General features: G+C 38.8%; 1 protein-coding gene across 1 annotated transcript in view; it reads left to right on the top strand.

The window, feature by feature from the left end:
• Positions 1-24,599, top strand: part of LOC132114084 (X-linked interleukin-1 receptor accessory protein-like 2) — a 259,570-nt gene that overhangs the window by 59,769 nt on the left and 175,202 nt on the right. The window lies entirely within an intron of this gene.

The raw sequence follows: 24,599 nt of genomic DNA, 5'->3' as shown, positions 1-24,599 counted from the left end.
CACACATCTGAATATTTGGGTTGAACTGTTCTGGAACAGTGTTGTAAATACAACTTAACCACTGATTTCTAGTCATGTCCTCTTTTGAAAGACCAAACAAAGTAATTTCGCTTTCCGACCAAACACACAGTGACAACAACATGACAGCAGCGGCAACAGAGAAAATAAAAGGTACACCTTCTTTCTTTGCAAGAATATTTGAGCGGTGTTATGAAAATCTTCCCACATCGTGATGTAGACATGTGAGGGTGTGTTTAAATGAGGCATTTTAGGAGGTTGTGGTTGACTCTTAACTCTTATAAAGAATATATCTTTGGATTTGAGACTTTAGTCTTTACAACTTTTCTTTACAGATTTTCTTTATGCACCAAGAGTTTGTAACACTCCAAAGAGAAAGGAAAAACTGCATCATATGACCCCTTTAACAGAAATTGTACAATGATTACAAGTTTATTTGTTAATGTACTTTTGCATGCTAACAAATTTCATTAAACTTCAGTTCAAATATTAGCTAATGCTCTTTTTTACATTTACAAATGTTAGCTTAATTTCCTTCATTTTGAGCACTTCACAAACTGTTCACGTTAACATTTTATTCATTAGGATTTTTAATACCTCAACTCTAATATTAGTATACTATTGTGGATCATTAAAAAAATGTATATTTCTTCAATCATACATCAACAGGAAGGGGGAAAAAAAAACTTAATTTATAATTTATCAAAACAATATACTGTAAGGTAAAGGGATGTTCCTTTATAGTGATCAAACTGACCCGTGTGCACTTTTGACCCCTTAACCAACCCTTAAACCCCCAAACCTGTCCCTAACCTACCCGGATCACAAGTGTTGTGCATTAACACAAGCTTTTCAGCATTTTATAACATCTGTTAACATTTATTTGTAGATTTTCAAGATGTGCGTGATTATGAAGTTTAATGACATTTGTTAGCATTTTCATTTACATGAAATGTTAATCATTGGGTAATGTTTAATAATTGTATTAGTAAACATTAACAAACACATTATCTCACATTTCTAGCTATTTGAATACACTGTATATTACCTAAATGATCCATTAAGCCCTGCATAATGTTTGTAAATGATTAATGAAAGTTATTATGAAGTGTTACCGTCAATTCATTCGTCTCATTAATGCGAGAACAGCAACAATGTGCAGTGGCTAAATCTGTAATGTAATCTCCAACCATCTAACAGACGTGGCTGAACTCATAAATGCATTGTTTTAGATTGCTAGGCTGGAATCAGGTGTGTTTGATGAGAGAGACAGACTGAAAGGACAGATGTATGACAGGAGTTTAGCACCAATGTACATAGAAGAAACATTTAGACAGCGTAGTGGTGTTTTATTATTAGTGCACAATGATGTATTATTTTAATTTATCATATGACACAGCTCCTTTATATTTGTCATCTAATAAATGGGCTGTTGCGTCTTTGAATTACTGTTGGTCAGTTACAAATTTATGCTGTAAAATAAATGATCTGCATGGCAACAAAAGCTCACTCACTCACACATTGTACTATAGTTAGTCCGGACAATAATTTATGTAATGGCAGCAATGGGCTGTGTTTGATTAATATTAATTATTACAATATTTCAGTTGAACCATTCATCTTATCTCTGGCATTGCACTATTCACACTCAAGGCTAGTCTTGTTTCCTTTTATTATTACTATTATAATTATTATTAATCTTTTTTTTTTTTTTTACTATTAATTAAAATAAGCTGTTTCATTTGTGCCTGTATCTGTATACATTGCAAAAATCCTGTGTGTGTGTGTGTACCTACTTAAATTTTTCTTTTATGTAAAACCATATTTTGTGGACAAATTTGTAGCCCAAAGTGAGCTAAACCTGACAAAATCTCCAAAAACCTCCTTTTGGGGAAGTCCTCATGTGTAAAACTGATATGAATAAATAAATAAATACAGGTGCATCTCAATAAACTAGAATGTTGTGGAAAAGTTCATTTATTTCAGTAATTCAACTCAAATTGTGAAACTCGTATATTAAATAAAGTCAATGCACAAAAACTGAAGTAGTTTAAGTCTTTGGTTCTTTTAATTGTGATGATTTTGGCTCACATTTAACAAAAACCCTCCAATTCATTGGAACAAATTAGAATATGGTGACATGCCAATCAGCTAATCAACTCAAAACACCTGCAAGGTTTCCTGAGCCTCCAAAATGGTCTCTCAGTTTGATTCACCAGGCTACATAATCATGGGGAAGACTGCTGATCTGACAGTTGTCCAGAAGACAATCATTGACACCCTTCACAAGGAGGGTAAGACACAAACATTCATTGCCAAAGAAGCTGGCTGTTCACAGAGTGCTGTATCCAAGCATGTTAACAGAAAGTTGAGTGAAAGGAAAAAGTGTGAAAGAAAAAGATGCACAACCAACCGAGAGAACCGCAGCCTTATGAGGATGGTCAAGCAAACTGAATTTAAGAATTTGAGTGAACTTCACAAGGAATGGACTGAGGCTGGGGTCAAGGCATCAAGAGCACCACACACAGACGTGTCAAGAGATTTACTGAACCACAGACAATGTCAGAGGTGTCTTACCTGGGCTCAGGAGAAGAAGAACTGGACTGTTGCACAGTGGACCAAAATCCTCTTTTCAGACGAGAGCAAGTTTTGTATTTCATTTGGAAATCAAGGTCCTAGAGTCTGGAGGAAGGCTGGAGAAGCTCATAGCCCAAGCTGCTTGAAGTCCAGTGTTAAGTTTCCACAGTCTGTGATGATTTGGGGTGCAATGTCATCTGCTGCTGTTGGTCCATTGTTTTTTTGGAAACCAAAGTCACTGCACCCGTTTACCAAGAAATCTTGGAGCACTTCATGCTTCCTTCTGCTACCCAGCTTTTTGAAGATGCTGATTTAATTTTCCAGCAGGATTTGGCACCTGCCCACACTGCCACAAGCACCAAACGCTGGTTAAATGACCATGGTGTTGGTCACCAGACCTGAACCCCAGAGAGAATCTATGGGCTATTGTCCAGAGGAAGATGAGAAACAAGAGACCAAACAATGCAGATGAGCTGAAGGCCACTGTCAAAGAAACCTGGGCTTCCAGACCACCTCAGCAGTGCCACAAACTGATCACCTCCATGCCACGCTGAACTGAGGCAGTAATTAAAGATAAACGAGCCCCTACCAAGTTTTGAGTACATGTACAGTAAATGAACATACTTTCCAGAAGGCCAACAATTCACTAAATTTTTAAGTATTATAATTTTTTAGAACCAAAGACTTAAACTACTTCAGTCTGTGTGCACTGAATTTATTTAATACACGAGTTTCACAATTTAAGTTGAATTACTGAAATATATGAACTTTTCTATGACATTCTATTTTATTGAGGTGCACCTGTAATATTAATAATAATTATAAAAATTAATAATAATAATATATATATATATATATATAGTAATTATAAAATGCTAAAAGTTTTCTGTGGGGGTTAGGATTATCTTAAAATCTATAACTTTAAAATAAAATAAATAAAAATAAAAACAACAGATGTCTGTATGCGTTTGTGTGTGTGTGTGTGTGTGTGTGTGTGTGTGTGTGTTGTTTATTCATACCTGCCTCATATGAAAGGTGAGATCTGACACTGATTCACATTCACTGATGTGCAGGTTTGCTGTGGTAAATGGTAATTCCTTGTTTAGATTGTATCATTAAAGGAATGTTTTATTTTTGAGTTTTGTTAATTAAAAACATTGAATGTTGAATGAATGATGCAGAATACTTTAATGAGGTGACATTAGCTTGTAGACAGAATTTTAAATGAATGAATGAATGAGGCATTTATATAATGCTTTATTGTTACTTTATTGTATATTGCTGCACACCCAAAGCACTTTACAGTCATCATGGGGGGGGGGGGGTCTGGGGGGGGGGGGCCATGTTTTAGTAGCGCTGTTAGTATGTTTGATTTGAATGAATCACATCATTTATGTCAGTGTGTATCACACTTTCTGCAAGATTTGGGGGAAAAATTATTATTTTCTGGTTAAAATTGCAATTTAAGATTTAAATGATTTCTAAATCAAATTAACAAAAAACAACAATATAATAATTTGCTAACAAATTAATGTTAAGATAATAACAATACTTATTTTATTTTACAGAAAACTGCAGGGTTTCTTGTTAACATACAGACCTATATTTGTATATTTTTTATCCCTTATTTACTTGTTCTATTTTTATTTTGTTTATTTATTTTTAATCTGTGTTTTCTGTCATTCTGTTACAGTGTGGAAGATTCTGTCATGAAAACAAATTCCTTGTATGTGTAAATAAAACCTGGCAATTAAAGCTCATTCTGATTCTGATTGTACGATTAACCACGTCAGTTTATTGATCAGGTTAACCTCAATTTGAATATATATATATATATATGAAAAATAAAAAATAATAAATAAAAAAAACTGTCAGTGAAGCCTGATGGGGACAGCGGGTCATTGATGAGCGAGGAGAGGAGTTTGGGCAACGTGGTGTCATTTGCTCTAATTCTGTTTTTTGAGAGTTCCAGAATGTTGGTTTCATGGGGAGATCATTTCAGGTCTTACACTGCAATGTTTCTCCCTTTCGAATGGGAAACTCGCTCTGCATCTCCTAGAGGGTGCTATGAGGAATGAGTCTAAACAGGAAGATTAGACCCTTCCTGTCAGAGCAAGCAACCCAACTTCTTGTCCAAGCTCTTGTTCTCTCCAGACTGGACTATTGTAATGCTCTCCTGGCGGGCCTTCCTGCATGTACTGTCAAGCCTCTGCAATTGATCCAGAATGCAGCAGCGAGGGTTGTCTTCAAAGATTACTCCTCTCCTCATCAGGTTACACTGGCTACCAGTAGCTGCTCGCATCAAATTCAAGGTACTGATGCTAGCCTACAAGACGACCACTGGCATGGCACCAACTAACCTAAACTCATTGGTTAAATCTTATGTGCCCTCCAGAAGTTTGCGCTCTGCAAGTGATCGACGCCTTGTGGTACCATCCCAAAGAAGTTCAAAATCACTCTCAAGGACCTTTTCCTGGACTGTGCCCAGCTGGTGGAATGACCTCCCAATCTCAATTCGTACTCATTTTCAAGAAACAGCTAAAGACTCATCTTTTTCGCCTGCACTTAACCAACTAACACTGGCACTTTTCCTTTTCTTGTCTTTAAAAAAAAAAAAAAAACCTACCTATGCGTTCTATACTAGACTAACTGAGACTTGTCATGGCACTTGTATACTGTTGTTGTTCTCTTGTTGACCTGACTGCTTCTGTTGTTCTCATTTGTAAGTCGCTTTGGATAAAAGCGTCTGCTAAATGATTAAATGTAAATGTAAATGTAAATGTAAACATGACAATGAACTTGACACTGGCAGGCGGCAGCCTGTGATGTCACATCTAGAGTATAAAAGGACAACTGTGAAATACGTCAATTGTGACCACCACTACGGAGAGGCTTGATTTAGTTGTAGGCAGAGCACGGATGAGTCAAACAGAAAGTCTTCCTTTTTTGGCTCCTCTATTTTTATTTTTTTTGGCTCCTCTTGTTGACTCAAACAACACTGTCGTTCCTTATGTGTCAGAGTTAGAGACAGAAGAGTGCTGGAGTTAGGTAGAGGCCTAAGTTGCTAGTCTCTCTTGGCCATTATGAGGGTCGTCAGGCCTCGTCTCACTACAGAGAGTTATCTTTTGAGAAAAAAAAACTAACACCTATGGACATGAAATGTGCCCTAGATTGCAGAATGACTCTGTTGGGTTTATGTTAAACGTGCAGTTATAGTTGGCTAACTACGCTTTCGGGAAACACAACCCTGACTACAGCACCAACTTTACTTTACTGATAGTTAATGGAAAGTCCTTAAATCTGCCATCGTAGTAGGCTGAATTCTTTTCTTTGTTGAAAATTACAGCTCAAAATATGAACAAATGTTGTAAGCATATCGTAATAACCCTGATAAAACATGAAATCTACATTTTTATAGACTTGCTCATTTATTTAAAATGAAAGATTTCTAAAGAATTCTTTACGTGTACATTATTAATTCATCCTATTGTTTCTCTTGCTATATTTACTAGCTTTAAAAGCCATTATTTCAAGTTTTCCAAGACTTGGGTTATGTTTAAAAATGCACCAGACTAGCAGCTTTCATGAAATTATGCTGAACTAAAGATTTATGAAATATTCATGCAGAATGAACTTAATGTCACAGGACCGCAAAAGTGATTTTAAATATTAAAAAGCAGCTGATTTCCCTGGCCTCGGGCCTCACAGAGCTGAAACACAGATTTACTAGAATTAAAGTTGGTCTACTATGACAGCTTTGCTAAGATAATGTGACACATCCAACCTCATAAAAGCCATCGTGGCATTATTCTGTATGTCTTGGAAAGAGTTTAAAATGTCATCTCAGTGCCGTACAATAACAACAGAGCAGACAATGTGAATTCATGTTGAAACAGCGCGCTCAATTACTTTAGGTTGAACCCTCAACCTTTCTCTCGCTCTCCTACACACACACTTCAAAATGACACTTATTAGATGATCTATTTATGGCAGTCAAGTCCCATTTATTTGGATATCGCTTTTAAAACAGCTTTACAGAACATTTTCTTGTAACAAAGTAATCCTGTAGCAACTATAACATCTCCAAAAAGTAATCTATAAAGCCCCTATTTAGCAGCTTCATCAAAAACTTTGAGCCTCAGTGAAAAAGCCAGAGGCAACTGTGGCCATAAGATGGTAGTTACTGGAGAGATAAAAACTGGAGAGACAGCAGGATATAAAACATGAACAGTTCCAACATTAGTCAACTGTGTATTTGGGTTTGTGAAGGTGAGTTGATAAAGTCAGTGCTGGGTCCATTGGAAACCAAGCTCCCAAAATGACTACTGTTTATACTTCCTCAGCATTGTGACGTCACACTTTGGTAGAAATTTGCAACGCACTGCCTCCACAACAACGCGTACTACTTTACCTTTTTAGTTCCATAGCAGTGGGGAGACAAGGACAGATGCAATGACTTCAGAATAATGATATTTAATGAATTACCAAAATATTAATTCATATCAATGATCTATGTGAATAATAGCTACTTTGAACAAAACCCATTTTTATTTTATTGACAAATTATGAGAAATTGATGGTCAAGATACAGGAATTTCTAACTTCAATACCTTGAAAAATATCAATATCATAAGTACCTGTGAACTGTAAGTTGCAACTGACATCAGTGTTGTGATGTATTTTCAAGTGAAACGGAATATTGAATAAAGGGCAGGATTTTATTATGGTGCACCTCCACTCCACCTCTTGCTCATAGCAGATTCACGGTTTGGATAGGTGTTGTGAATTATATCTGCTTGCTACATCTGACATCACGCTTCACCACTTCTGGGTCCTAACACTCTGGCAGAAGCCCCTAAAAAAAACTATCCCTCTGGAGACGACTAACGCGGATACGCGTTATGAGTAATTTTCTCCTGATAACCCCAAAAAGAACTTAAATTACACTTTCAGTTTTAATCGTACAGATAAGAGCAATACATCAATCGAATCTGTAAAGGGTCTACTTTTTTTTGGATACAGACATAATAACAACAAAACTTTGTGCACTTATAAAATAAAGATAACAAACAAGGTGTGCTGTCTGCAGCCTTTGTCTGCGCTGATCTTCATTTACAAACACGTCATTAAAATGAACTGTAACTCTGTGAATACTCAACGAAGAGACATGAGCGATATATCTATAGAAAGCTTGACATGTCTACTTTTAAACTAAATAAGTGCTGCCGAAAACAGATATTCTGTGTTAAAGTACTCCATATGAAAAAAAAAAACGTTTTTCTTGTCTCCCTTCATTATCTTCTAATGTGACCACGCCCCCGCGCTGAACGCTCTATTCAGATTCTAATGTGACCACGCCCCCGCGCTGAACGCTCTATTCAGATTCTAATGTGACCACGCCCCCGCGCTGAACGCTCTATTCAGATTCTAATGTGACCACGCCCCCGCGCTGAACGCTCTATTCAGATTCTAATGTGACCACGCCCCCGCGCTGAACGCTCTATTCAGATTCTAATGTGACCACGCCCCGCACTTAACGCTCTATTCAGATTCTAATGTAACCACGCCCCGCGCTGAACGCTCTATTCAGATTCTAATGTGACCACGCCCCCGCACTGAACGCTCTATTCAGATTCTAATGTGACCACGCCCCCGCGCTGAACGCTCTATTCAGATTCTAATGTGACCACGCCCCCGCGCTGAACGCTCTATTCAGATTCTAATGTGACCACGCCCCCGCGCTGAACGCTCTATTCAGATTCTAATGTGACCACGCCCCCGCGCTGAACGCTCTATTCAGATTCTAATGTGACCACGCCCCCGCGCTGAACGCTCTATTCAGATTCTAATGTGACCACGCCCCCGCGCTGAACGCTCTATTCAGATTCTAATGTGACCACGCCCCGCGCTGACCGCTCTATTCAGATTCTAATGTGACCACGCCCCGCGCTGAACGCTCTATTCAGATTCTAATGTGACCACGCCCCCACGCTGAACGCTCTATTCAGATTCTAATGTGACCACGCCCCCACACTGAACGCTCTATTCAGATTCTAATGTGACCACGCCTCCGTGCTGAACGCACTATTCAGATTCTAATGTGACCACGCCCCCGCGCTGAACGCTCTATTCAGATTCTAATGTGACCACGCCCCTGCGCTGAACGCTCTATTCAGATTCTAATTTGACCACGCCCCTGCGCTGAACACTCTATTCAGATTCTAATGTGACCACGCCCCCGCGCTGAATGCTCTATTCAGATTCTAATGTGACCACGCCCCCACGCTGAACGCTCTATTCAGATTCTAATGTGACCACGCCCCCGCGCTGAACGCTCTATTCAGATTCTAATGTGACCACGCCCCGCGCTGAACGCTCTATTCAGATTCTAATGTTCATGCCCCGCGCTGAACGCTCTATTCAGATTCTAATGTGACCACGCCCCCACGCTGAACGCTCTATTCAGATTCTAATGTGACCACACTCCCGCGCTGAACGCTCTATTCAGATTCTAATGTGACCACACCCCTGCGCTGAACGCTCTATTCAGATTCTAATTTGACCACGCCCCGCGCTGAACGCTCTATTCAGATTCTAATGTGACCACGCCCCTGCGCTGAACACTCTATTCAGATTCTAATGTGACCACGCCCCCGCGCTGAATGCTCTATTCAGATTCTAATGTGACCACGCCCCCACGCTGAACGCTCTATTCAGATTCTAATGTGACCACGCCCCCACACTGAACGCTCTATTCAGATTCTAATGTGACCACGCCCCCACGCTGAACGCTCTATTCAGATTCTAATGTGACCACGCCCCCGCGCTGAACGCTCTATTCAGATTCTAATGTGACCACGCCCCGCGCTGAACGCTCTATTCAGATTCTAATGTTCATGCCCCGCGCTGAACGCTCTATTCAGATTCTAATGTGACCACGCCCCCACGCTGAACGCTCTATTCAGATTCTAATGTGACCACACTCCCGCGCTGAACGCTCTATTCAGATTCTAATGTGACCACACCCCTGCGCTGAACGCTCTATTCAGATTCTAATTTGACCACGCCCCGCGCTGAACGCTCTATTCAGATTCTAATGTGACCACGCCCCTGCGCTGAACACTCTATTCAGATTCTAATGTGACCACGCCCCCGCGCTGAATGCTCTATTCAGATTCTAATGTGACCACGCCCCCACGCTGAACGCTCTATTCAGATTCTAATGTGACCACGCCCCCACACTGAACGCTCTATTCAGATTCTAATGTGACCACGCCCCCGCGCTGAACGCTCTATTCAGATTCTAATGTGACCACGCCCCCGCGCTGAACGCTCTATTCAGATTCTAATGTGACCACGCCCCCGCACTGAACACTATTCAGATTCAAACTGAAGAGCGCGGCTCACACAGAAGAAAAAGCAGCGAGACTGTTCTTCAAGTTCTTTTTATTATTATTTTACTGTTTGCGTCACGCTAAGAGGAATACGACATAAATCACCCCAAAAAGATGTGCTGAGGATTAAAAAAAAGAATGAAGCACTTAATCCAGCAGAGATCATAAACATAAGTAAGTCTCTTTTTATTTATTTATATACTAGTACTAGGTTTAACGTAATGTATACACATTTTACTAGTTAGACTGTTTCCAAACTATAATTCCTGACTAAATGTATAATCAAGTGAAACATTATAAAGTTTCATTTACATCATCTAAATGTTCTACTGTACTACTAGTATCAGTGACCATCACAATAATGTTAATAATGTAGTTTATCATTTAGTTTATTTGAGAGCACATAAATAATATACACTTTGGAAATGCTAGTTATGTGATGTTCATTTATATATTCCAACAGTACACAAAACCAGTCAATACCAGTTTGCTAAAGCAGTAATATTGTTCAATATTTTTACTATTTAAAATAACTATGTCTATTTGAATATATTTTACAATTTAATTTATTCCTGTGATCAAAGCTACATTTTCAGCATTCAGTCTTACTCCAAGTGTATATACCATTCAAAAGCTTGGAGTCAGTATATATAGAAATTAAAACTTTTATTTAGTGCACATGTGATGATAAATAAAAATGATGAATATGATAAATGTTACAAACAATGATGTTCTTTCAATTTATTAAAAAAACCTGAAAAAAAAATATTCTCAGCTCTTTTCAAAATTAATAATAATAATAATAATAACAACAATAAATGTTTTTGTTTTTTAGTAGAAAATCAGAATTTTAAAATGATTTCTGAAGGATTGTGTGACTGGCGTAATGATGCTAAAAATCAGCTTTGATTGTTCCTAATAAACTGTTTAACTGCACTTGCAAGTGAATCTCAAGTTGTTTTGTGGGATAATTCAATATATTCTAAATACACTACAAACATAAAATATATACATTATTTTGTCCTCGCATTCTTTCTTGTAACTCTTCCCTCTCAGTGACACACAACTGACTGAAAGGCTCATTATGCAGCTCGTTATGCAGTTCTTTGCATTATTGACACTGTTTTCCTAATGAATGTTGTTCAGTTGCTTTGACGCAATGTATTTTGTTTAAAGCGCTATATAAATAAAGGTGACTTGACTTAACTTGACTTTGTCTTCTCAGGTGTAAATCACAATAATATTCTGAATATTCTAGGCTACAAGCTCCAGGTTTGACCGTCTTGTGAACAAATGTTCTGTATGTGTTTTATGACCTTATTTCAATGACTTCGAAATTTTAGATTTTCACTAACCATGCATAAACGTTGTTTTCTCAAAAACACAATCATGTACATACATGCTATTTATAATAATATTATTGAAGCCCAGTTTGTACTGAATACAGTGTTTTCAGATTTTAGCCATGTATATGTTTATAAGCAACTGAAAAAAGAACAAAGTCAGGGAATGTCAAAACTTCTCCAGGCCCCCAAAACCCCCTAGACCTCAGAGGGTTAAAGGACACAAAACACCAAAGGTGTTATATAATAAATGCTTGCTACACTGGCTGATACAGGTGGCAGTATGGCATGATAGTCTACATTTTCCAGTGCATCAGCATTGAGGAAACCTTACTTTTGTTGTAAATAGTATGAACATGCATAATACTTGATGCTCAAATACGTTTCATTTTATTTAAGCTAAATAATAATTTATTTAAGCTAATCTCTCTCATCACCTTGAATAGACTATTCTGAGTGTGTACACTTAGCACAAGAACAGAGATGTCATCTGAATGTTCTATTAATGTCTTTGTAAGAAATATGCAAAGCAACATGTTTGACCAAGAACAACAATCTGAGAAAAGTGTAGAATTTGAGATATTTTCCATCTGTTCAGTTTTCAGGTGGCACCTTCTCATGGGTGTGAATTGCGTAATTAGTGGCTCCATCTGTACTGTCTCATATCAAGTCCTAAATGAGGAAACACTGTGCTGAAATGATTCACCCATTACTACTTTTATAGAAAATCATACAGTTAGATTATCCTTAAAAATGTGTGGTGTCATCCATATTCAAATAGATCTGATTTGATGCAGATTGCTAAAATGAATCTGAGTAAAGTAGAAACTGAAAAAGAATGTTGACTAATGTTTGGTTTCTGCAGGAAAATTATTAAAATAGCTTTGACATTTTCCATTTTCTCGATAACCCCTTAATATTATTCAGATTGTGAATAGGAAGGACCCCTGTGAAAAGAAAAACTTTATTGCTTTATTGCTTGCTTCTTTGAAATGAGTCATTAACCCCCTTTTTCAGTGCTGTTTAATTCTCACTTCATTCTGCACACAGCAATTCACAACTGCACAAAACAAAATGAAAAATTAACAAATATATTATCTTCTGTACTGTGACTTTTCAAGTTAAGCTTCATTAATACATACATATCATGTGATAGCTATAATTTATGGCACAAATATATATGAAGACACTGTTGTATTTGTAATAGCTGATGTGTCAACACAATGTCACTTCAGAATGTTACATATTGTAACGCCACGCCAGCAGAGGGAGCTCTCACCGGAGTATTGACTGTTCACCACTCCCTCTGCTTCTACAGTCATTTCCTGTTTGGGACTATTTAACATGTGCTAGCATGTTACTTCACTGCGAAGTATTGCCAGTTAACCTGCCTTACCGAATGTTTTCCTTGTGAATATTCTGACTGCCTGTTTGTTCACGATTCTGCCTGTTACCTCGTTCACGTCTCTTGGATTGCCCCTTTGGATTTACTGCTTGATTGGACTGATGTTTGTGTTTGACCTGTTCGCCTGCCTACTCGTCTCTGCCTACTGGATAATCCCTGTGTATGTTGAAAGATCGGACTGCCTTTACGTTATTGACACTTTGCCTGGTTACACGACTCTAATTGTACGATCTTTGTTTGATAAACTCCTGCAAATGGATTCACATTCTGCCTTAGCCTCTTCGTTACAAATATACTGTGACATTGACGCAACTTGGATTTTAATCCCAGAAGACAGAAATGATGCTTTCTGAAAAAAATAAAATAAAAGAATTTAAATGGATACTAACATCATTCTCTATGATGTACAACACAAACACATTCTGTTTATATCTCAGAAAATGTAGTAGTGTTTCATGACCCTTTAAGGGAAACAAATACATACACCAGATTAAAGCTATTAAAGGTGCAATAGGTAATTGTCTTCAGAAACATTTTTTGTTATACTGGTTGAAAATCTCTTCACATCCTGATAGCAATCTTTAGGTTAAGTGGTTTAGTGAAGTGAAGTGAAAGTGACATACAGCCAAGTATGGTGATTTATAAGTTGCTCCTTTTTCACTTCTGTTAAGGGAAAATTGTCATAATTTATTCAAGATTTTCCAAATTCCAAATTCTCATAAGCTTAACTGATTTGGTCTAAAGAGAGAAGAATTAATGATTATTTTAATTTGAAAACTACATATAAAATAGCTACCAAAATAAATTTTGGTAACTACAGTTTGGCTAAAACTATTGACTAAAAGTAATGACTAAAAGTTGACAAAAATGCAATGACTTTTCATCGACTAAAACTAGACTAAAACTATGAAAGACTCAAATGACTGAAATGTGACTAAGACTATAAAGCATTTTCGTCTCAAGACTAAGACTAAGACTAAGACTAAATCAAAAATGCCTGCCAAATTTAACACTGGGTCCTGTCTCCAGGATGGACAGGTTGATGAGTGTTAGCTCCATAACAGACTGGGCAGCAGTCACTGGCTCTGGGATGGACAAGACCTCTGGCTGCAGGATCATGGCAGTTATGTACGCAAGCTTGGTGTCTGTGGTAGCTGAAGTGGCCATGATGAGGGGCTGGGATAGCTCTGGGTCTGGAGAGTATGATGGGGGTTCACCTACCTCTTAGTTCTTCTGGAATGGGTTACATCTGGAATGGCTGTTAAAGCTTCTCTTCAGACTGGCATGAACATTTGCATGCCAGCCGTGTGACTTACTTTTGGTCACATGCACAGAACCACTGCTGTTGCATAGCACCAAGACTTAGTGGCACTTGAGCACAAACTACAATCTTTTCAGACTGATCAGACTTACATATTTTTTTTTTATGAATTATTAAAAGTCAAAAATGTCCTATAGACTTCCATTGTCTGAGAAAAACTGTGCCTCTACAGGAGCAATTCTGGGGACTGAAAGGGAGGAGTCTGCCTTAGTTTCACTTTTAAATCAGTTAAAAATACAAATAAATACATAAATTCCCTTTACACTGACAAGCTAAACCAACATATCTGATTATTACAGGAGTCAGGGCTCATTAATAATTGATGTCTGTCCAGAGAACAGTGTGAAAGACGAGAAAGAAATCACAGCTGTACAAGCTGCTTAAAATGCTTGAAGTAGGCTACTTTTTTTTAATGTATAAATCCTAAAAAGAAACCTTGGAAAACAGTAATATTTACGAAAAGGTGCTTGACTTATAGAAAAAAAATGAATTAAATTAGTGTGTAATTTTTAGTAATGACCGTTTTTTTATCATAAAAACCTTCTTCATTACAATACAAAATAACAGTTGACAATAGTAAATATTACGAAAACAATGACTGTTGTACTTTTTTTTTATCATTATATAGTTTATGTATTATAATTGTAAAAACAAAAACTAAACAACTCACATAGTAATCATTCATCACTGCTTAAAAATGAAACTTAAACTCTTAAAGCATGAAATAAGTTACAGAATCAGTAAACTAGATTTTTATGTGGGTATATTATCAATAAACTAATCATTAAATATTTGTAATCATTCAAAATATATTGCCCCATTTCATAATGTTGTTGAGAAATGAAGACCACAATGCTAATGTTGTCCATACACATGGAGACACACGATAGCAAATATTTCAAAATCTGTTCAAAGACTTGAAAATGTTTCATTTATGTGCAGAAATAAAAAATCATATACATTCATTAAATGTTCATAAACTTTAATAAAGCCCAATATAGTAATTATGCAAAAAGTGTTATCTCCTAAACACCATTACTTTTTATCTTATTTCAATAGTATTGACAACATATTTCTCAAGTTATCACACATAACTGAAAAAGTGAAGAAGGGACACTATATTAGTTATCTATTTTCGTGTTGTGCATATAATAGTACTCACAAAGGACTCATAATTTACTTGAAAAGAGACGTTTGTGCTTGGAACCCTGATGATCACCTTGACTTAAACCGCATTGTTTTAGTTACCTTCTGTGTCGTTGCCCACAACCCTTCAGTGAGAGGACTTTGAAATAGCATTTTAGACATTTCTGGAGCACCCCACTTTTTTTTGGTCACCTAATTGCCCCATTATTCTCTCATAATGATGTTTCTAGGATGCCATCTCTGTTTTTTTCTGATTTTGTAGCAGTTAATCTTGCTGTGGATAGATAAACATCCAGGTATTTAGCAATGCTTTTGTAGCCTTTTCTAGATCTGTGCACATAATCTGTGTCTCCTAAGACCCTCTGAAAATGGTTGATGCCTATACATTGTTCACACTAACCGATCTGTCTTGAGAAGTACAGGTTTGTCAGCAATCCACACTCCCATCTCATCTCTTTACCTGAAACACTTGATTCCAGTTAGCTTTTGCTGAAGTTGTTAACCTAGCCTGCATTGTGAATTATTTGTATAAGTATTGGTCCCCCTTTATATTGTGTCCCTAATGTATGTGTACTTACATTGTAACTAAATGTGTACATAGTATGTAACCACAGTATAAGTACACATTGGTACGTAGTATCTATGTAATATTTATAATATTTCTGTAAATACACACATGTAACAACCCTCAGGAGGGTTTGTTTTAGTACAAATGTGGTAACAACACTTTTTTTCCACTTCACTGAGTGTAACGTGAATTACATAACTACATTTTGTAACAACAATATAAGTAACAACAGTATAAGAGTAATAGGAACCATTTGATGCAGGGGGTGGAGATGGGCAGGTTTAGAGATATGTAAAGTGTGAGGAGTTAGATCTGGAGTTGGAGTAGGTGCACCACTGTAATACCAGTTTACTTACATGGTAACTCTTCAGGAAATTTCCACAATATAAAGTGTAACATTCTAGACACCAACCACAATTTATATGTAAAGCCTAACTTACTGGCCGCTGCTGTGTAAAATCAGAGTAATTACATGATAAATCTAATATAAAGTATAACACTTTCTTTACCAAAGTGTGCTGTTAGTCCTGTTACACATTTTCAATTTCAATTTAATTTAAATGTATTTATAAAGCACAATTAAACACAACTACCATTGACCATTTGTACTTTCATTAACGAAAAGTGTTGTTACCAATGTCATGTTACACATTTGTACTTATACCATTCAGTGGGTTGTTACATGTGTGTAGTTACACAAACATTACAGCTGTAGATACTATGTATCAATGTGTACTTACAATGTGGTTACATACTATGTACATATCTAGTTACTATGTAAGTACACAGGTATTAGGGACACTTAATATAAAGTGGGACCAAGCATTTTCTTTTTTTATATATTTTATTTTAAACTTTTTACATGGTGTACTAATGAAAACAGGGGAAATCAAACAATACAACCATACCAAAAAAAAAATAAAAATAAACCAAAAACAATGAAGGATGGACTAATATAAACAAGACCTAATCATATATGAATTGTTACAGAGAGAAAAATAATTATACACTATTCAGACTTGAGGAAATCCACAAAGGGCTGCCATATAGATTGAAATTGGTGGTGAGATTTGGACTCCAAGGACCATATCCTTTCCAGTTGTATGACATGAAACAATTCACTTAACCACACTTTAAACGATGGAGAGTCTGAAGACTTCCTGTTTAAAAGTATTATTTTTTTTGCAAGAGTCATGCCCATCAATAGAGGTCGTTGCTGAGATTGTGGAAGACCATTTAATGACTCAGAGGATCCGAGAACTGCAAGACTATGGTCTGGTTTAATCTCTTTTTGAAAAAGTTTTGAAAAAAATAAATCTAATATAGCAGTCAAAACATTTAACAGTTTGTGACAAAACCAAAACATGTGTGACAAAGAACCCTCCTCTGACTCGCAAATTGGAGAAATATAATTATATATCTTAATCAATTTCGTTTTGGAATAATACAGTCTATGTATCACTTTAAATTGAATCAACCTGTGCCTCACATTTATTGAGCAATCTTGGATCTTATTGAGACTGTCATTCCAGGTTTCATCAGACACTTCTTCCTCAAAACCTTCTTTTATATGATTGGTGTTCGCCAGCCGTTGGAAGGAATTAATGCATCGTGAGATGTTTAGAGCTTTGATTTATCAAAAAAATGTGTTCAAATGTTTTAATCTCAGGTTTGGCAGTAAATTGTGGAATAACCACTTGAAGATAATGTCTTACTTGTATATCGAAATATCGAAAGCAGTCGGATCTTGGGAGATTAAATATAGATTGTAATTGATTAAAATATGCAAATTTACCATCCATATAAAGATCCCTAATAGACATCAGACCTTTACTTTTCCATTCAATAAAACGTCGGTCTGAGAGGGTTTAAACATGTGATTGTAAGCGATGGGTGTAAGAACAGAGACAGCAGGTGATTTAAGATGTTTCCTTATCTGATTTAATATTCGTAATTAATTTTTAATTATTAAATTGTTACCAATTAGTTTTGCTGAGGGAGCAACTTTTGAGAAAAGTAAAACTGGAAGACACGATGTTGTAAGAGAAAATGTCTCTAATCTAAACCACAGAGAACGTTTCACTAGGAATACCCCTCTGCCAGTAAGATAGAACCCTGGCATTTGCTGCCCAATAGTAATATTTAAAGACTGGGAGTCCTAGCCCTCCCATCTGAGTGGGTTTCTGTAGGTGCGCTTTTAGTATTCGGGGAGTCTTGCTAGCCCAAATAAATGGTAAGATGACTGAGTCCACAAGCTTGAAAAAAGGGACCAAACATTTTTGATGACAAATTAGTTTAAGGACCAATTCTCACTTTAAGTAGTTGCTAAGTAGCAAAACTATTTTACTATCACATTGGCTGTTTATTAGCACTTATGTAAAGCACATATTAATGGCATGTGATCTATTAATAAGCAGCAAATTAGGAGGATACAGAGGCAAAAGTTGTAGTTAATAGTTAGTAGTGAAAATTGGACCTTAAAATAAAGTGTGACCAAATTGTCATAACACTTTGAGAAAAAAAAAAATGTTTACCCCACCCCCCCCCACCCACCACCTTTAATATAATGTGGAAAACAACAAGGTTTAGTTCACAATCAAATAGAAATTTTTAATGAAAAACAAAGATTTCATACTATAAGTTATTTTTCAACTTATTCTCAATTATTTGCAGCTACATGTTAATGAACTTCCATTAGCATATTAGTAGACTATTAGGTTAGGTTTAGTAGAATAAGTTGTCATGTACTTGCAAATGAACTTATATGTAATAGAATGTCCATTAAAATAAAGTGCAGATATTAAGCAGACAAACTACTAATACTCTAATGACTGCTAGTTTTTACTAGTAGTTAATAGCAGTGGACTATCAAAATAAAGTGTTCTTCCTCTTCATCTTCAGTTTTTTAATGGAGGCCTTGTGTAATGCGTACTGTTCCAGTCCCAGCTGAAGGGAAGCAGTCCTAGAGCTGATGCAGCACCACCATTATTCATGGAGGATATGGGGTTGTTTGGGTGATGAGCAGTCTTCTTTTTGTGCCAAACGTACCTTTTCAAATTATGGCCTAAAAGTTTAATTTGGTTTCATCAGACCATAAAGCATTTCACCTTTGTCTGTCTGTGTGTGTGTGTGTGTGTGTGTGAGATAGCGTAATGGCTTCTGTCTGGCCGGCCTGCCCTACAGCCCAGACATATGAGGAATACAGGATACTATTGTCACTTGCAACAAATGACCAGAACTCGTCTGACATTCCAGCGGCTCTTCTAATGTTAGTCTCTTGGCAGCCTCCCTGATTTTTGACAGACACCCTTTTCTTTTGGATGACATTGTTGTACCCCATTGTCTCCATTTGTTGAAGATGGCCTTCAAGGAATCCTTTGGCACATATAATGTTTTGGAAAAACACTTGTTCCCTCCTTCTGACTGATACCTCTTCATAATGAGATTCCTCACACCCTGTGTAAGCTTTTGTTTTTGCCTTTACCAATAAGCTACGGCTAAGACAATGCTAAGTAGATCCTATAGAAACCTCAGATTTTTATCCAAGGCCAAAGCATGCAATTATAACAGGAGTGTGTAGACTTTCTATAGCCACCAATCCTTACGCATGACACAGCATATTGGTGAGTGTTTGTGCAGCCGATTCAATCTGCCATCAGAGAACTCTGTATAATTGGTCATTATAGTACAAACCTGTGACCGATTTGTAGCTGCTGCCATTTAAACTAACAAATGTGTTTAATCTACAACAACATAATGACTCACTCCTTACATAAGCATTTAATCAAAGCATTAACAGGGTTGCATTTGACTGCAAAGATGAAGCCCATCCTGCTGAAATCAGTTACAGTGGTTACAGTGAACGCTGGCGGCACGTCTCAGATGAAACTTCACAATTGCTATCGATCTGCAGCACTGCCTGTCTTAATCACATCTTCACTGTTAAGGAGAGGAACCTCTGACATTATGTCAGCATTTGCACTGTAATTAAAAGAAACAGCATGAAAAGGAATGCCATGAATTTTCATTCTTTAAGTTTGCATTCATTCACTTCACACACACACACACTCACTAATGCAATGTAATTTAAGCTGTTTATCCTGTCATCTGAGGTTCAGTATTTTTGCGCAACAGTGTCTTAGAGGTTTAGTCTGTCTAGTCCATAACTGATGGATAAGACTATTACTATGCAGCTTGGGCTGACATGGATACTGTTGACAGAGCAAGAACAGCACATCTCGTCATGTTTATCCACACCAATGCAATGCCATTTACGATGTTTATCTTAAATATCATGCTCTCTCTGTTATCCAGTAAGAACAGTGACTGCATGTAACCAAAACCTTTTCTATTATTCCTTATGAATCCGTTATTGGTTTTGAAGTCATTATCTGTGGCTTTTGAGGAAGGTGTTGAGCTCTGGTCACATCCCTGATGTGTGTATTGAGAGGAGGACGGGGCCGGCTCTGCTAGTGCCTGCTCAGGATCTGCTCAGGATCTGCTGATTCACCGTGTCAAGTGCGTCTCTAGTCGGATGATTATTTGAAGGCAGCTCTCAGCAGGGTTTCACTTACTGACATAAAGTTCTATCTACCTGCAAATTGTTTCTCTGTGTTCTTTGCATTTAAAACAGTCCTGTAAGTATCCATAAACTACATAAAGCCAAAATTATTCTAAATGAGAGCTGCATATGATTACGTGCAGAATGAGGCTCGTCAGAGTGAGTTTATCAGAGCTGTGGGCCCGCTCAAATGAGATATTGCTCAGGGAAGACAGTCTCACTTGCCTTTAATGGGTGCAGAGAAGGCATTCTTATGTCTGCCTTTGGCTCTCTCCCTGTCTTCCCACTTCCCACCTTGATGCTGTTGCTCTCTCTCTGTCACACTTCACATCAAGGCTTTAGGAAAATGGACAATGTGGACAATGGTTCTTCAGCCGCATCTTTGCCCCCCATGCATCCGATGTGAGAGAGCTCTGCAGGAGCTGGAGTTTGGAGACTAATCTGAGACTCCATCACACGTGACTCATCTGCTCATGCAGATTCCACATGACGAGATGTGCTGTTCTTTCTCTGTCAACAGTATCCATATCAACCTAAGCTGCATAGTAATAATCTTATCCATCAGTTATGGACTAGATAGACTAAATCCCTAAAACATTGTTGCACAAAAATGCTGAACCTCAGATGACACCCACAGTCGCATCTGTTTTGATCCGCCTGCCAATGTAATGTGATGCTGCCTTGTTTCTTAACATGAATGCTGAGGTGCTACTTAGACCGAGCTTTAACACATTGGGCACATGTGCTTGCAATGCAAAGGCTGTTCCAAAAGATATCTTGCCTTGGTCAATTCTAAGACACAGTTGCATGGACTATTAAGACAATTGCAACATCTATTTGTGAAGCACATGCACGTACAGTATACATACAGATAGAATCAATTCAAGTTTATTAAAATTAAAGTAATTTTAACAAACTTCTTTAAAGGGAAGTTTCTTTAAATGGCTTAATTAACGTAAATTATGTCTCTTACTGAAATATGTAGTAGAACACCCATAAAAGATTTACATTATTTTAAAAAATGGAAAAATCAATTAAAGACATAATCAAACAGATGATGAATATTATTAACAGCAATTATTATATGATGCAGTCACACTTGTAGCAATATTTGTTAGTTCTGTTGTTGATTCAGGGTGAGCATCATCTGGGGTCCTCTGAGGGTCAGCATCATCTCTTCTCAGGTGTTCTGGATCCAGACTGGAGCTTGTGTAAATCCTAGTTACCACGGGATGAAGATCCAGCAAAAACAGAGAAACAAATAGAGACATCATTAGCATAGCTGCTGATCCAACAAAGTAAAATTAATTAGTTTAACCCAAGCTAAAGAATAAGAATGCACATTTGATCAGATACAACTGAAAGAAATGCGTTTTTAATCTAGATTTAAACAGAGAGAGTGTGTCTGAACCCCGAACATTATCAGGAAGGCTATTCCAGAGTTTGGGAGCCAAATGTGAGAAAGCTCTACCTCCTTTAGTGGACTTACCTATCCTAGGAACTACCAAAAGTCCAGCGTTTTGTGACCTTAGGGTGCGTGATGGGTTGTAGCGTGGTAAAAGACTAGTTAGGTATGCACGAGCTAAACCATTTAGGGCCTTATAGGTAAGTAATAAAAATTTGTAACTGATACGGAACTTAATAGGTAGCCAGTGCAGAGACTGTAAAATTGGGGTAATATGATCATATTTTCTTGACCTCGTAAGGACTCTAGCCGCTGCATTTTGGACGACCTGTAGCTTGTTTATTAAAGACTTCATGGGATTTCTACTACATATTTCAGTAAGAGAAATCATTTACATTATTTTAAGCCATACATAAGTCTTTAAACCCAGGGTTCCCTTTAAATCGTACTCGGTTACTAAACGTAACCTCAGTTCTCTCTAGAAGAGCGAACGAGTACTGCGTCTTAGCTAAGACGCTACGGGAAAAGTCTCTTTTCACGAAATACTGAAGCAAAAAATTATCCTTAATTTTGTATTTTTGTAAAGCGCATTTGCAGCAGTACACAGCCATAGGTGAGACGGCTCGTTCGACCATCAGACCAATAATGGCGCTTCGCGTCCTTCTTGCCACTTCCCGCCGAAACGGGTGTGGCCCAACCTATAAAAGGAGCTCGAAAAGGCTGACTCACCTGATTTATTTCATCGCCGAAGCGAACCAGAGTGAATCGTGCGCACGGCAGAGAACGCAGTACTCGTTCGCTCTTCTAGAGAGAACCGAGGTTACGTTTAGTAACCGAGTACGTTCTCTTACGAGAGCTCTCTCGTACTGCGTCTTAGCTAAGACGCTACGGGAACCCAATGTAAAACGCTGTGCGCGCAGGGATCACACACCAATAAACCTGAAGCAACGCCCAGGATTTACAGTGCACAGTCACCTGAGGGACTCACAGAGAGTCCAGGACAGAAAGGGGGAAAGCCCTCCGTCCCATATCTAGCAGCATCCGTAGATGCGGCAATATGACATCACACAGCCGAGGCAAGGCCTGACCAATGTGGCAATGCGGGTCTTACGCAATACTGCCCATATAACAGTCGGCAGCGCATAGCACTCATGAACTCAGAATTCTCCTCAGGGCCCTGATTCGACTATTCCGACAGCAGCCTTGCTTGCAAGGCGGGAACCTGCAGGTTATAGAACCTGATAAATGTAGACGGCGAGGCCCAACCTGCCGCCATACATATATCCTGCAAGGAGATCCCAGTAGACCACGCCCACGACGAGGCGACGCCTCTTGTGGAGTGTGCTCTGACGCCCAACGGGCACTGAAGGCCCCTGGAAGCGTAAGCTAACGCTATGGCGTCAACTATCCATCTGGATACAGTCTGTCTCGAAACAGCCATTCCCTTGGAACGTCCACCGGACGAGACAAACAGCTGCTCCGTCTGCCGAAATGCAGCAGAGCGAGACACATAAGCTCTTAAAACCCTGACAGGGCAAAGAAGACTCGAGTCTCTATCCTCTCCTGACACAGGCAGGGCAGACAGGGCAATAACCTGAGCCCGAAACGGCGTGTCGAGGGATTTCGGCACATAACCGTGCCTAGGTTTGAGTATGACCTTTGAGTCATTAGGCCCAAACTCCAAGCACGACTGGCTCACCGAGAGTGTGTGCAAATCTCCCACACGCTTCACCGAAGCGAGAGCCAACAAGAATACTGTCTTGAACGACAGATGCTGAAGGCTAACCGATTGGATAGGCTCAAAAGGGGGACCCTTCATGGCCTCCAAAACTGCCGCGAGGTCCCACATAGGGACTGACGGAGGTCTGGGAGGATTCAGCCTCCTAGCTCCTCTGAGGAACCGGATGACCAAATCATTCCTTCCTATTGACTGACCGAGCGCTGTCTCAGAAAACGCTGCGATGGCGGCCACATAAACTTTGAGCGTGGATGGGGCTCTGCCCTTATCCAACAGCTCCTGTAGGAAGGAGAGAACCTCCGTCACCTCACAACTAAGGGGTGAATATCCTAGAGCTGTGCACCAGCTGGAGAACACCGACCACTTCGAGGCATACAGACATCGTGTCGACGGAGCTCTAGCCTGAGTGATGGTATTTAGCACTCCCACTGCGAGATCAGCGGGTAACCGTTGAGCGCCCACACATGGAGGGACCACAACTCCGGTTGAGGGTGCCAAATCGAGCCCCTGGCCTGCGAGAGGAGGTTCCTCCTCAACGGTACTGGCCACGGGGCGACATCTGCTAACTGCATCAAATCTGGGAACCATGGTTGGTTCTTCCAAAGAGGTGCTACAAGCAGTATTGAACATCTCGTTTCTCTCACCCGTTCTATCACCTGCGGAAGGAGGGAGACGGGAGGGAAAGCATAAAGAAGGCAGCACGGCCATTCCCGTGACAGCTCTTTCGTTCTTGGAAAAGAACGCGGGGCAGTGATCGTTTTCGTGGGACTCGAAGAGGTCCACCTCCGCCCTGCCAAATCTCTCCCACAACAGCCGGACTGTTTGCGGGTGTAGAGACCATTCGCCCGTAGGAACATTGCCTCTGGACAGCCTGTCTGGACCCAGATTCTGTAGCCCAGGCACATGCACTGCCCTCAGCGAACGCACGTTGCACTGAGCCCAAACCAGAAGGCGTTCCGCTAGCCTGTACAGGTTTCGGGACCCGAGACCGCCCTGGCGATTTATGTAGGACACCACAGACATGTTGTCCGAACGGACTTAGACGTGGTGATCCTTGATTTGGGGACAAAAGCGCATCAGCCCGTTCTCCACTGCCAGCATTTCCAGACAGTTGATATGATGG

The sequence above is a fragment of the Carassius carassius genome, chromosome 33, assembly GCF_963082965.1.
Source record: "Carassius carassius chromosome 33, fCarCar2.1, whole genome shotgun sequence".
Lineage (NCBI taxonomy): Eukaryota > Metazoa > Chordata > Actinopteri > Cypriniformes > Cyprinidae > Carassius > Carassius carassius.
Note: the sequence above shows the minus strand (reverse complement) of the source record. Positions and strands in the feature narration are given on the sequence as shown.